The sequence below is a fragment of the Nelumbo lutea genome, chromosome 4, assembly GCF_056320005.1.
Source record: "Nelumbo lutea isolate HS-2025 chromosome 4, American lotus-T2T, whole genome shotgun sequence".
NCBI classification, from domain to species: Eukaryota; Viridiplantae; Streptophyta; class Magnoliopsida; order Proteales; family Nelumbonaceae; genus Nelumbo; species Nelumbo lutea.
The window spans coordinates 35688483-35702573 of record NC_142687.1 but is presented as its reverse complement, the minus strand read 5'-3'; the positions used below and the strand labels follow the sequence as shown (position 1 = coordinate 35702573).

At 35.2% G+C, this 14091-nt stretch overlaps 1 non-coding gene across 1 annotated transcript; it reads left to right on the top strand.

Moving 5' to 3' along the window:
• Nucleotides 1-540: 540 nt before the first annotated feature.
• TRNAL-UAA (transfer RNA leucine (anticodon UAA)) lies at nt 541-623 on the top strand. The gene has a single exon. It is a non-coding gene; the product is annotated as a tRNA-Leu (tRNA).
• The last annotated feature ends 13468 nt before the right edge of the window (nt 624-14091 follow it).

The window sequence follows — 14091 nt, the reverse complement described above, 5'->3', positions numbered from 1 at the left end:
AGCTGGCAAAGTGTTAGAGATGGTAGAGTCCCTATATTATTGATGGGGCATGAATTTGCTTGAACTGTTTCCAAGTTTCCAAGCTGTTCAGTCGATGATGGCAGTTTACTCTGCTCATCTAATTGAAAAGTAGCTGGAAGCTTCAAAGCCATGCAATTTTGTACCTCTGATGTTTTTTTTTTTCTCTTTTAGGTAGCTGATAAAAATTTATAGTGTGTTTTTGTTTTAATCTTTATTGTTTGACAGGTTTGAAATGTATAAAAACAAAAACTTTTTGCAATTGAATCATTTCTGTTTCCAATGATGAAACTAGTTAAATTTGAATCAAACCCCGTAAAATTGGGTTGTATTCATTTGAAAGCCCCGCCAACGGTTAGGTTTGTATGTATATAGTCTAACCCCTCCTAAGGCTATAGCTAGGACCAACATTGGGATGGCCTTTTGTGATTAATGGGGTTTGCTACAAGACAAATTATGTATAGCAGAGTGGGATAAGTGTCCAGCTCTTATATTCTATAATATCCAAATGTTAAAAGAATTGCTGGTTTGCCCGAGAGGTTAAGGGGGAAGACTTAAGATCTTCTGCAAATAAGTGCGCATGGGTTCGAACCCCATAGCCAGCAGCACGTTATTACCAATTCCCCATATTCTATTGATCGAATGAACCATCTTAATAAACTCCCAAATGTTAGATGCAAAATCAGTTTTTTATTTATTTTTAAGCGAGAATGAAGAGCAATTCTGTGTGCAGTCTTGTTTGTTGATCTAGGGGCAAACACAAATGAGCAGCATTCAGGAAGATTAGAGTAAAGAGTTTTGCAATTGGCCAAAATCTTAATAACATATTTTTATGTTTTCTTGAATATTTTATTCTTCGTTTGCTCTCTATTGTTTGCCACCCAAAGCTTGCAATCGATAAAAGATCTATCATAAATCATAATAAATTATAGTTATTTCAAACACTTATTTTTCTAAATTTTGTACTAAAATAACTAATAAAACATGAGATATGTAATGAAAGTTGAATTAAGATATGAAATTGAGAAGTTCTATGAGATTTTAAGGGATCGGAAGAAAGTTGGATTGGATTGGGTTGGGTTAGTGTTTGGGTAGGTCAGATTGGGTTAGGGTTAGGGTTAGGGTTGGTCTCAACCCAACCTAACTTGACCCGACTTGCAGCCCTATAAAATATAATGGTTAATGAATCTCCCTCCAAAGCTACATTCAAAAGGTGAAGCTTTTGAATGCCATGGCCATTAAAGAGGTTCCATTACTGGTTATGTTATGAGTCAATTGTAATGACTTTGCACATTGCGGTGTAATGAAGGCCAAGGCCATTAAAGAGGTGATCCAAAACTGCAATCGAGATCGTAACGTCCCAATGGTGTCCTACCATTAAGGCTTAATGTGAAATACCATGGATGCTTTCCGATATCTATGAAGTGAGAAGTTGTCTCTTTAGGGATGCCATGTGTTTGATAGGGATTTGAGGGATAATTACTATTGTATCTCATGCCTCCACTTCCGAGGCCAAGGTGAAGGCTGGTCAATATGGCTTGAGTTCAGCCTTGAAAAAATGAAGTAATCGGAGTTTATCCAAGTGGGCTACATTACTTTGGAAAATTGTGGGAGTTGGAAAAGGAAATTTGTGGGAGGTTAAAATTGCTTTATAATGTGATCGAGTTATTCTCAGGAACCAAATATCCCACAACAAATTTATATTTTTCCAAAGTTTGTAAGATCAGAATAGTACTATCTCAGTGGCTTAGATGTTCATGTGAGGTTGTAAGGAATATGGTATTGAAAATGTTGGAGAAATTTAACAAGTATTTGAGTGTGATTAATGGCATTTTGGGTGTGACATTAATGCTGAATCCAAGATATAAGGCGAAGTTGATGGAGTATTATTTTCCTATGATATATGCGGGTTGGATGAGATTGAGAGGATTCGTCAATTATGTTATGACTTGCTTCACGAGTATCAATTCAAAACCAAGTATAAAGAAGTTGGACATGGTAGTGTAACTTTAGTTAATCCAGTTTACACATCTGAAAACATTGATATGGAAGAACAAGATCCGCTTTCTAATTATGACTTGTTTGTTAATATGAGTTAAAGTAATTCGATTGTGAAGTTAGAGTTGGACCGTTATTTGGAAGAAAATGTATTGCCTAGAATTCAGAACTTTGATATTTTAGCTTGGTGGAAATCAAATGGACTCAAGTATCCTACCTTACAAACAATTGCCAAGGATGTGCTAGCTATTCCTATGTCCACAGTTGCTTCAGAATCTACCTTTAGCAGTAGGGGAAGGATGGTAAGTCCACATTGTAGTAGACTTCATGCCAAGACGTTGGAGGCATTGATGTGTACTCAAAATTGGTTGGCGTATGAAATTTAAGGTAATGTTATTTAAATTGAATATTTATATATTGAAAAAAAATGAATGTTCATCATTCACCTTGATAATTAACTTTCTTCTTTTATGTAGATGCTCCTATTGGCGAGGATACTTGCACTTATAACACCATCAATAGTGATGATTTAAATATATATGATGAGGTGTTTAAATAGTGATGATTCTGATATAGTTTTAACTTAATCTCCATATACTAACTCTTGTTTTTTTTAATTGTTTCAAGAAAGTGGGGCTGTAGATTGAAGTAGAAAGTTGTTTGAGTGAGATGGAGCCTGGAGGGTAGTTCTATCATGTTAGTTTTAACTTAATCTCCATATAATAACTCTTGAAGTGTTGCTATAGGAACTTTAATGAAGCTTTTTTGTCTTTTTTCTTGTACACAGGAGATAAATCAGGAAGTAACTGGTAACCATGAGAATTAATTATGTAAATAGAAAAGTAACATTGAGAATGGATTAAGTGGGTCAACAAGGACTAGAGTTTTAAACATTATTTAATGAGAAATGTGGAATTAAGTGGACTTGTGAAACTTTAGGATAGGTATATATCAATAATAGTAGCAAGGGATTAGAGATGCATAGGAGTCTAGGGTTCAAGAATTAAACCCTGAAATTCAGGAGTTCAAGAAAATCAGCTTGTTGGCATTTGAAAACTAAAAATTTGATGTGTAGGATTGAATTGTACTATGACTCTGTGAGATCTAATCCATGGTGCTGATTGATGAGGCCTCCAATAAATGAAATTGTCTAAATTTTAAGTGCTTAGAACTAGAATTGAAGAAAAAGATAATAGGAAGCAAGATATAATTCCAAGAATTAATGATTTAGACATGCTACTGCATAATGGGCTGAAAATCTGAAATTCCGTATCCTTGTATCATTAGAGCAACTACAATTACCTCTTGAAGCTTTTCTATGAGTACCTCATTTGTAGGGTTGAGATGTCTACAACATCTTAGTGGTTTATGGCAAAGGAAATGCCAATCCACAGTCATTCTCTCCAAATGGATATAGATATTGACTTATTGAGAAAGAAAACTTGGAGTAATACAGTCATTCTCTCCAAAAGGACATATTTCAGAAGAATCTCTTGAATGTTGCTTGATGTTTCTAGCATCTCACTTTTAGTTTTTTACTTGGTAAATGGTAACGGAATATACTTTTAGTCTCACCAAAAAGAAGCAGTAAATTGGCATAGGCTCCATTAAGCCATTCCTTCTATTTTTTTTAAGTGCTTAGAACTAGTCTTGTTCTTACATGGCAGTAGCCATGTTCTTTCATTTTGTTTGTTTGCTAAGAAAATGAATAAAATAAAATCTGAAATGAAGTAAAGTGAAATCAAGAACAAGAGTGGACATCAGAACTTGCATTTTTCTTATTTGTACCCTAGTGCATCTCAGCATCTGTACTAATGCAAATGAAATTGCAATGCAAGCAAATAAAGCCTCGCGAGCAACCAAAGAAGTTTACTTTCCTTATTTAGGGAGGAGATAATCAGATAAGCAACTAAGACCCTGAAGCCAAATGAATAGCTTCCTAGAGATCAGAATGTATCAATGCAGAGAGAAGGTAAAACAACTAGATTAGACATATAAGTGGATGAGAGCCGAGAAGCATCATATTTTTTTAATATATAATTAATTCATATTATTTGTTCCATTTATTTTTCTTTTCTTTTCAGGCTTCTTTTTATCTCTTCTGATCCGTCTCAAGGTCCCATTGTTAGGCTTTATTTAGTGGTTATATTCTAATTAATTATTCAAACTTTTAGAATTTGGAGAATAAGTTCAGGGATAATCAATCCAAGAAAAGGAAGGAAAAAGGCAAAAAAAGAAGGTTCAAAAAGACCAATTTCAGTCCAGCCCAGTCATGGAAGCAAGAGAGAGCACTTCGGCCCAAAAAGAGCAAGTGAATTCCTTGAGAAAACCCAAGAAAATAAAGCCTAGGTATGAGGAGAATTCGGCCCAGCAAGGAAGGCCCATTTTTAGCCCAAATAACAGCCTAGAGTGTAGCCCACATGAGCTCAAAAGCAAGCTAAGTTGTAGCCCAAATAGCAGCCCAAAGGGAGCTAGGGGCGGCAACTTCTAGGAGTTTCTTGAAGAGAAGGAGGGAGCACTCTAGAAGGTTCATGAGGGGTGTAATACACCCCATTCTAGAGGCTTCAAGAAGGGGCAAGAGCCCCCTTGAAAAACTATATAAGGAGGCCTCTAGGAGGGGAGAAAGTTGTTCAATTGCTTGAGAGGAAGGCTCTCCCACTCTTAGAGGTTCGGCCACCTTGAGAGAAGAGAAGAAAAGAAGGCTAGGCGCAAGGAAAAAGAAGAAGAAGGGCTGAAGGAAGTTCAAGACAAGCAAGCTAGAAGAAGAAGGTGAGTTCGAATTGAGAGTTTGTGATTCAAAGATCTTCTGTAATAAATCATTTGTAGTTTCATTCTCTTTTGATTTGAATTCAGTTTCTTAGTTATATGTTCTTTCTTCTTTCTCCTTGTTTCCATTCTTCCTTGATGTATTTCAGCTTGTAAAATTTCAGTTCAGCAATCTAATTCTTTTTGATTCATTCAAATGGTCATGCATTGTATTTGAAGTTTCTTGAATAAGGGTGTGATTGTAGATTAATTCGGCCAACTAACCTTCAAAACTCAGATCTGAATTCTCAGATCTGAGATTGCAAGATCTGAATTGCTTGAAAGAGAATTCAGATCTACAATTTTCAGATTGGGCGAATTAATCTACAGCTTGGAATTCGTAGAGTGCTTGAGAGAGACTCTAGGAATTCAGATCTACTATTCAAGAACTGAATTGAGTGCAAGGTTAGAGATAACTTGCACAATTCAGTTGGTGATCAATTCAGATTTGAATTGATGCCTTAGAAGTGTTTGAAGAAATGCATGCATGGGGATTAGATTCTTGCTAGAGATAGAAGAACCGTCACTCATGCATAGGATGAACATGCACTTGAGAGAGGCTGTTCATGACCTTGGGGTTTCACCAAACCAAGGCTCAATCATGATTCATTCGAATGATCCAAATTGATAGATTGCTGAATTCTGAGATTGACATTTACTGCTTACTCTTCTAACCTGAATTGAAGGCAATTGGACCAATGATTTAGATAGATTTTAATTTAGGATTTCTTAGCTTTCATTAGAGTTTTGATTTATTTGTTGATCAGATAAGAAGTACTCAATTTAGTATTGGTAATTGTTTCCTAAATCCTCGTGGGAACGATACTTCACTCTCTACTTTATTACTTGAACGGCTAGTGCACTTGCTAGTGTCACAATGAGCAACACATCAAATTCAATGATCATTTAAGTGTAAATGTTGGGCCCATATTGAGCCCGTAGTGATGTCTTCAAGGGTTCATTGCATTTAAGTAGTGAATTAGGCCAAGCCTTTTTACAGAGGCTGGGTCGAAACTATGTGGACTTATGTGATGTCATTGTGGGGTCCCACGCTATACAAATCAAACCTAAGTTGGCCATGCAACACCTTGGGTCGTGAGCCTTTGAAGGAAATGGCTATAAGGCCCATAACCAATAAGATTAAATAAGTTGTCACATAACAACTTAATGTTCTATGTCAAATATAGATTTAGAAATGGGTATGAAGCACCCATCCTCTTAGGAGGATAAGACTTATCTCTTAATAGAGTTCAGATCTAAATTAGATTTGGATAATCTCCTAATTTGATTAGGAGAGTGCTCCATAAGGAGATAAAAGAATAAGAGGGTGAACCATACTAGAATACCACTTTCTCTTGTTCTCTTTTCTTCTTTTTCGTCTTCCAAGAAACCTATCACGACTTATGTTTTCAAGGATAGATAGAGATAATTTTTCTTTTGGTTTTCACAAGAAAAATCTGAGGAATTTCAGGCTCACCTTCCCCAATTTGATCCAAGTAGTTGGGTTGCATTTTTTGTTGAAAACTGTGTTATTGAATTAGCTTTACTTATACACTGCGCTATTTTCAGTGGATGTTGGTTTTAGGATTGATTTGGGCGTGAACTTTCACCTTGGGTTTATGCTTATGATATTCATATCAAGTATAAATCTCCCTCTTTATTTGGTTTCAAATCTAGTCCAATTCAATGCAAGACGTTCTTGTAAAATGCAGTTTTTTCAAAACATAGGGAATTCGATTCCCAAAAGAATTATAAAATTTTTTAAATTTCGCCTAGCCATCTAGCATGGTTTGACCATCCATATGATGGATCCTAACCCTTCCAATAAAGACTAGGGTTGTAGTTAAATATTAGGCATTCAACCAATACAACCAAGAGGAGGATGCAACCATTGCCTGCCTATAGATGTCATCAACCACCGTTGTGGAAGGGGACGGAATAGGGTTGAGTTTCTGATTCAGACTTAGGGATGGAGGGTTAACTGGCCTCCTATTACGGTGCTCATTGGTGTTAGAAAATCAACCATTTTGGGGTTGGCCTCACACTGGTTGTTGCAGATGTCATACTTTTGTCAACAAGGAAGGCCACCCACTTCATCAATTGCTGGAATTGTTCTTGAGTGGCGTGGTTTTAAGGAGTAGGAGGTGAATGATTTCCTATCCTTAAATTGTCTTGCTGATTGGCCATGACAATTTGAAGTGAGAATTTAGAAATTTCCGTAGTGCCCACAAATGACACCAGTTGATGCTAACAAGGATTATAGTAAGGGTAACTTAGGAATTTCTAAGGTCAGGTTGAGAGTCCTACCTATCAACACAAAAAATATGTCAAAGGTCCTAGGATGTCATCTTAGGGATGAGGAGTTCTACCTTAAATTAGTTGATTACGTGTGGCTCCTGGCTCTTGTTTATAGGTGATGTTCCATTTTGGGTTGTGTTATGAATCACTTGTAATGGAGCCCAGATTTCCTATTCACTTTTCCTACCCACTTTCTACTTGCCGTGAATTGAGGGATGTGTGGCTCCAATTCACTACAGGTAAAGAGTGGGTAGGAAAAGTGAATAGGAAATCCCGAGTGCTTGTAATGACTCCCTACAATGGGGTGTAGTGAAGGCCAAGGCCATTAAAGAGGTCTGCACGTGATAGAGAATTACCCCAAAATTGATGATCCAAATAACCACAATCGAGGTCATAACATCCCAAGGGTAATCGAGCATTAAGGATTAATGTGAAATACTGGGGATGCCCTCCAAGGTTGCCCCTTTAGGGATGCCACATGTTCATTAGGGATTTGAGGCATAATTACTACTATATCACAACCATACAAGAATATATAAAAATACAAAAAAAAAACACAAAAATCATAGAAAATTGCAAATATTCTTTATAATAGAATATATGCAATTTAAATTTAATAACAACTAGAGAATGACCCCATACTAAGTATGGGGACACTACACCTATATATCATTTTGCGTTTGAGATTTATTATTTACATGATATAATTAATTTGAGTTTCTTATTTAAAAAATAAATCAAATTTAATTTGTAATTGATAATCTATTTCATCTAGAAGGATGGTTTCCACATCTTTTGAAGTAGGTTTTTTTGATAGGTAGGTACATGTATGAATAAACTAACACTTTTTTGAAAGTAAAGTTAACTATTCTCACTTTCATTGAGAGTGAGTAGACACATGTATAAGGAAGAAAAGTTAATTTGAGAATATGTATACTTTTGTTTGAGAGTGGGAGTAACCCCACTTCTTAAATGCTCTTTGTTGAGAAAATAGAGTGTCACTTGTCTAAAGGAAAATCTCTTTAATCTGATGTTTTATATGAATGTAAAATAAAGTACACTTTTGATTATACTTGTTCATAGGCTGGGTTTTAGGACTGAATTTACATTGTATCTAGCTTAGGCTTCAGATTGGGCCCATTCAAATTTTGGGCCAAGGCCGACCCCGACCCATGAATAGGTCTACTTTTGACTAAGGACCAAAGGTAACTCGATGTGACCTCTTTTGTACCTAAGATTGATAATTCATAATAGGTGATAGATTGAGGAGGATGTCGCCCATAGAATAGAGTAGAATGGCCAAGTTAGAGGGCTGCATCTAAGGTCTTATATAATAGGCAAGTACCACTTAAACCGAAAGGAAACTTTTATAAAATGGTTGTGAGGCCAACAATGTTGTATGGAGTCGGGAAAGTACACTAGGATAGTTTGGTATTATGCAGAGAAAACCATATACATAACCTGTATAAAGTGATCTATTACAAGTTCAAGGGGCTAGAAGAATTGGGGACAATTGAAATAGTAAGGAATGATTTAAGTCTTCATAACTTAACAATGGATATGGCACTGGATAAAATGGAATGACAAAATAGGATTCGTATAGCTGACCCCATACAGTTGCAAGAAGGCTTAGATGATGATGATGATCGAATCATTGACTGAGTCAACACTTGCAAGTAAATGGTTCAAGGTCTTGGCAAGCCTGAAAAACCTAGCCGGGTGATGGTTGAACTGGTCCAACTGACCAATTCAACAACATATTAAAAACATTGATGAAAAGTTGACAGTCGAGAGAATTGGGACTCAGGAACTCTCCTAATACTCTGCTAGACCATATAGGAAGGGGAAATATTGCAGATATAATTCATTTATAATCCTTTGAGATGCACCTTACACCACTCATCTAGAATGTTATGTGTCGGAACTGTTTCTTCTAGCAGATGTAGACCCATTAGAGTGACACCTACTAGATCTCCAACTCACGAACTCTTCCCACATCCCTATCAACAAGTCACTACTGCCATATATTGCGAACATCTCTTCATTAATTACAATGAAGATATTATCAATGTATGCTTGTAGTGTCTTATGGGTAGGAGATCCAAGCTTGCTTAACAAATGTGGCAACAATATGGATTGCTAATGCTTTACTTCTAAATGGATTCTTAGCCCATTGTACATGTCTTTATTTGTAATAAATCTTTGAGTCCATTTGTGAGTAGAGGTGGAAATTGAGTGGATTGGACTGAGTTTAGGCTCAATCCAGGCCTAAATCTAAGAATTGAGCCTAAGGCCCAAGCCCCGATTGATCCAGATGTCAAATTTGAACTATTCAACCCGGACCCAGCTAAAAATTTATTTAAGTGTACTGTACATGTATGCATTTGTGCATATATGTATGATTTAACAAAAACTTATATGCATGTATGCATGCAAATATGTGCCTATAAATGCATGCATGTATATAGTCAGGTCAGGCTCGAATTACCAAAGGGATGGGCTTGAAAAATAAAAAAAAAAATCCAAACTTTTGGTGTGAGGCCCAACCCAAAGACCAAAAACCAATCCCATCACGTACAAAATTGTAGGTCAGGTTGGACTGGGCTCAGATTGGGCCTGCCCAAGTTGCAACCTTACTTGTGAGAGTTAAGAGATGGATTGAAATTTTCAATCCTGGGTCATAATAGTTTGCCAAATGCCAACTTCAGATTTTTTACTAGGCTCAACATGGTTTGCATGAAATCATCTCCATTTGGGGGATGGGCTACCCCCGTCCCCCATTGTGTACCCTGTGAAGCCCAAAAAAATGAAATCATCTCCATGGCTACTGAGTTGATTTGGCGAATACCAGTTACTGTTTTTAGTCTCAAATCATACACAACGTTTTTGTTCCTTGCTCACGGGCCGATTGTTCCTATTATTCAGTTTGATTAAAAATGAAAAAAGACAAAAAAAAGGAACAAATAATAGGTTGTCATCATCTTTCAAAGCTATTTTATAAGGTTGTAACATGTTATTATAGACATTTAAAATAGGTTTGACTAAGTCGGCATTTTTGAGAAGTGAACATCCTAAAAATGGTTTTGACCGCTAATGTTCCCGGTTTTGGTGGTTTGACCATTTGATTTGGTCTGAGTCAGCATGGAAACATGGGATTAATTAATAATTATGTTTATGTGACATTACATGAAGATCTGAATTCAGCCTTGAGATTGAATCTCTTTGGAGGGTGCCTTTTGAAGATTCACTTTGGGCTTAATTCCTTTTTTTTTTTTGAGAGAAAGGTATGAATTATATTAAGAAAACAAAAACAGTATAACAAGCTGCTATAAAAAAGCGGGGATGCACATCTAATGCCCATTACGACCTTAAACTAGGGGTGAGAAAAAAAATGGAAAAATCGAATAGAATGAAATCGAATAAAAAAATCGGTTAATTGAATCGGACGGTTTGGTGTTTTTAAAAATCCAATGATATCGGTTTGATTTCAATTAATCAATATAAAAAATCAACAGTTAATCGAATCGACAAGTATACATGAACCGAACCGACGGTTAATCAAACCGATCAACCGATTAACCAACTGGATTAGGTTTGGTTCCTGTTACTGGTTTGATTCAAAAAAAGGCCCATGGTTCGGTTACCCAAACCGTGAGCACCCCTACTAAACTCCCACCCTATGCTTTACAAAAATATTATCATATACAAAAGAGGAATTGAAATTTCTTTCCCTACAAAGTTTGTTCATAGCCCGCCAGAAAAATAATTTCCCCAAGATTTACCGGAAAACTGAATCAACCGAGCTGCTTTGTTTTTGAACATTCTTGAGTTTCTCTCTTGCCAGACACACCAAAAAAATTGATGTAGGAGTCCATTACTGATTTCACTCCCATGGCGACTGTGGTATTGAAACGTTTTTATCTATGTGAATCGTGTGGTTTCACTCCCATGGCGACTGTGGTATTGAAACGTTTCTATGTTAGAGTCCACTAGTGATTGTGAGTTTCAGTTTGTGCATATTTTAAGGGAGGCAAATCATGTAGTGGATGCTCTGGCTAACTTAGCTTGTGACAACCGCCAAAGCTGCTTCTTTAATTGCGCCGATGATCTTCCCACACATGTACAGAGATTGCTAAAAATGATGGTCTAGGAATTCCTTTTCTGCATTGTAAATAACTTAGGATGTATCAAACCTTTGTTTTTTTTTTTTTGTAAAATTTTCATGAATTGATGGGCCCTTGTATTGATTTTCTCGAGCGACAGTTATTTGGAATATACCTTCTGCTCATTTGGATAAATAATTCTATATGCATAAGACAATACTTTCCCTTCAATAATGACACTTTCATAGATAAAATGATAATTGTTTGACTTTACATTGGAAACAAAAGAAGTTAGATGGGCATACCCTCTCCTCTCTTTCTTTTTCTATTTTTTCTATTTATTTTTGTTTAAACTTATACTTTATCTCTTTCACTTTATACAGTTTTTCTCTTCAACAGTCTTTCATGCCCATCTCACTTTATCTCTCAGCAAAATCATTTTCATCCTAAATTCTCTTTAATATCATAAATTTTTGTTGAAATGAGTGCATAAACAGTCTGTCAAGCCAACCTGTCCTTCCCCATTTTAATATTGAAGTGATTTTTTTTTTTTTTGGTAACAGATTGCTATTGGTTGGTGAAGGGAGCAGAGGATGTTAACTCATTTTTGTTGGACACGCCTGTGCATGCATGGGCTCCCTCACTTGTATTCTAATAATCGTAAATTAAAAATTTATAGCTTTGGAAGGTGTCGTATAGGTGGGCCACACATGTATAAAATCATGTATGTGGTGTATCATAAAATAAAGATATGGATAATCGGAACTCAATGGGTGATTCAAATTGGTCCCACTGATTCCTTCATATGGCCAAAATAAATGGATTATCGAATTTCAGCAACTGGTTGACTTAATTAATAACCTTTCTGATTAATTTAAGTAAGAATTTTATAAAAAAGTACACAATAAAATAAATCTATTGTTAGGTTGTTAATAATAATAATAATAATAATAATAATAATAATAATAATAATAATAATAATAATAATAATAATAAAAGACCATTCAATATCAAGTTTTGCTGAGCATGCTATCCATAAAAATTCTGAGCTTGAACAAGGTCTAAAACCCAAAATATATTTCAAGCATGCAAGTTTGGTCAATGGTCATTAGGGGTGGCCATGAGCTGAGATTTTCACGAGATATTTGAGTTCGTCTCGGTCTAAATTGAGCTTTGAGCTGAATTCGAGCCCGATATATAGGCTTAGTTGCTATAATTGAACCGAGTTCGAGCCCAATGAACTTTGGCTCGTGAGGCTCGCGAATCTAGTATTAAAGAAATAATTTTTATTATATATACACATACATACATAATAAATATACATACACAATATATATATATATATATATGTATGTATGTATGTATTACACACACATACATACATAAATATATAATAAATAATTTTATTATATATATAATAATATTTTTATTAATATATATATATATTATTTTTATGTATAACAATAAATAATTTTTATAATTCTTTTTTCTAAAATAAAAAATAAAAATTATATATATATATATATAATTTTTATTTCTCAAAAAAAAAAAACTTATAGTCGAGCTGGAGCCGAGTCTAGCTCAAACTTACAAGCTATGAGCCGAGCCAAGCTCAAGCTCAAGTCTCTAACTTGAACTCGAACTCGAGCCTGATACTATTCCTACAAGCCAGACTCGAATAGCCAAGCTCACCCTGGTCTTCACCCTTTAATGGTCCTCATTAACTTTTCTACTAGTAATTAATGGTATTCACTAGAAGAATGAATTAGTATTTGTTAGTCGTTGCTAATAATTTTCCATTTGATTGCTTCAGTTTTTTTTTTTTTTTTTAAACAGTCAATACTTTAGATTTAATTTGCTAGTAGGCAATACAACTATACAAGCAACATTTCATTGATGAATTGGTAATTAATAGGTATGTGTATATTGATGCTTCACTCTAATAAATTGGGGCGGACAAGCCTATAATAAGGACCTTGATAGGCAAGAAATCGACAATGTTACTGAGATTCCATTTTTGGCCAAGCCTGAATTTAATTACTTCGTGTTTAACCATGGTTTCAAATTAAACCGTTGTTGACCTACGCACCAAACACAACCTAAATTATTCTCAGCTGACCTGAAATGGTTAGCTGTTAAATCATTGCACCTGAATAACGGTTTTAGGTTTTTTTTTTTTTTTTTTTTTTTTTTTTTTTTTTTTTTTAATTTTTAAAGATGTCATAGACTAATCATTCAGATAAAATAGCAAAACTGTTTGACTCGGAAATTGGCGATCAAAGCAGTTTTATTTTAAGGTTGATTTTTAGGCCTCATTTGCTTTTCGGTAAGTTATTTACTCAGGTAAATGCAATTACTTAGGTATTTTTTTCCTGGGAAATACTTATCCATGTAAGTGTATTTACTCATTTTCTTTTATTTTCCAGGTAAATAGGGCAATGACTATTTTAGCCATAGAAATCCATTATTAAAAAGGGCATTTTTGTCTTATTCAAATGTTGACAACTTTCCCTCTATGTGGGAAAGTTATTTACCCACCTAGGAAATGGGTACCATTTTCTTGGGTAAGTGATACACAGGAAAAAAAACTTTCCCTAATCCCCATATAAAACTGAAAAGAAAACATGGGATTCTGGGTCAATGGGAACCAAAATCCCATTGACCAACTTTTCCCCCTCTCCAAATACAAAAAAAGAATGCCCCCTTCAAACCTTGCATTTAACATCATATCATGACTGTCCCATTCAAGCATCAAGCCTTAATTATGAAGATTTAACCTTGAAAACAAGATTAAAGTCCAGGATTGATGTACTTACTTCTAATTGAGATGTTTCTAGCTTGATTTCTATGCCTTGTGCCTAGCAAATCT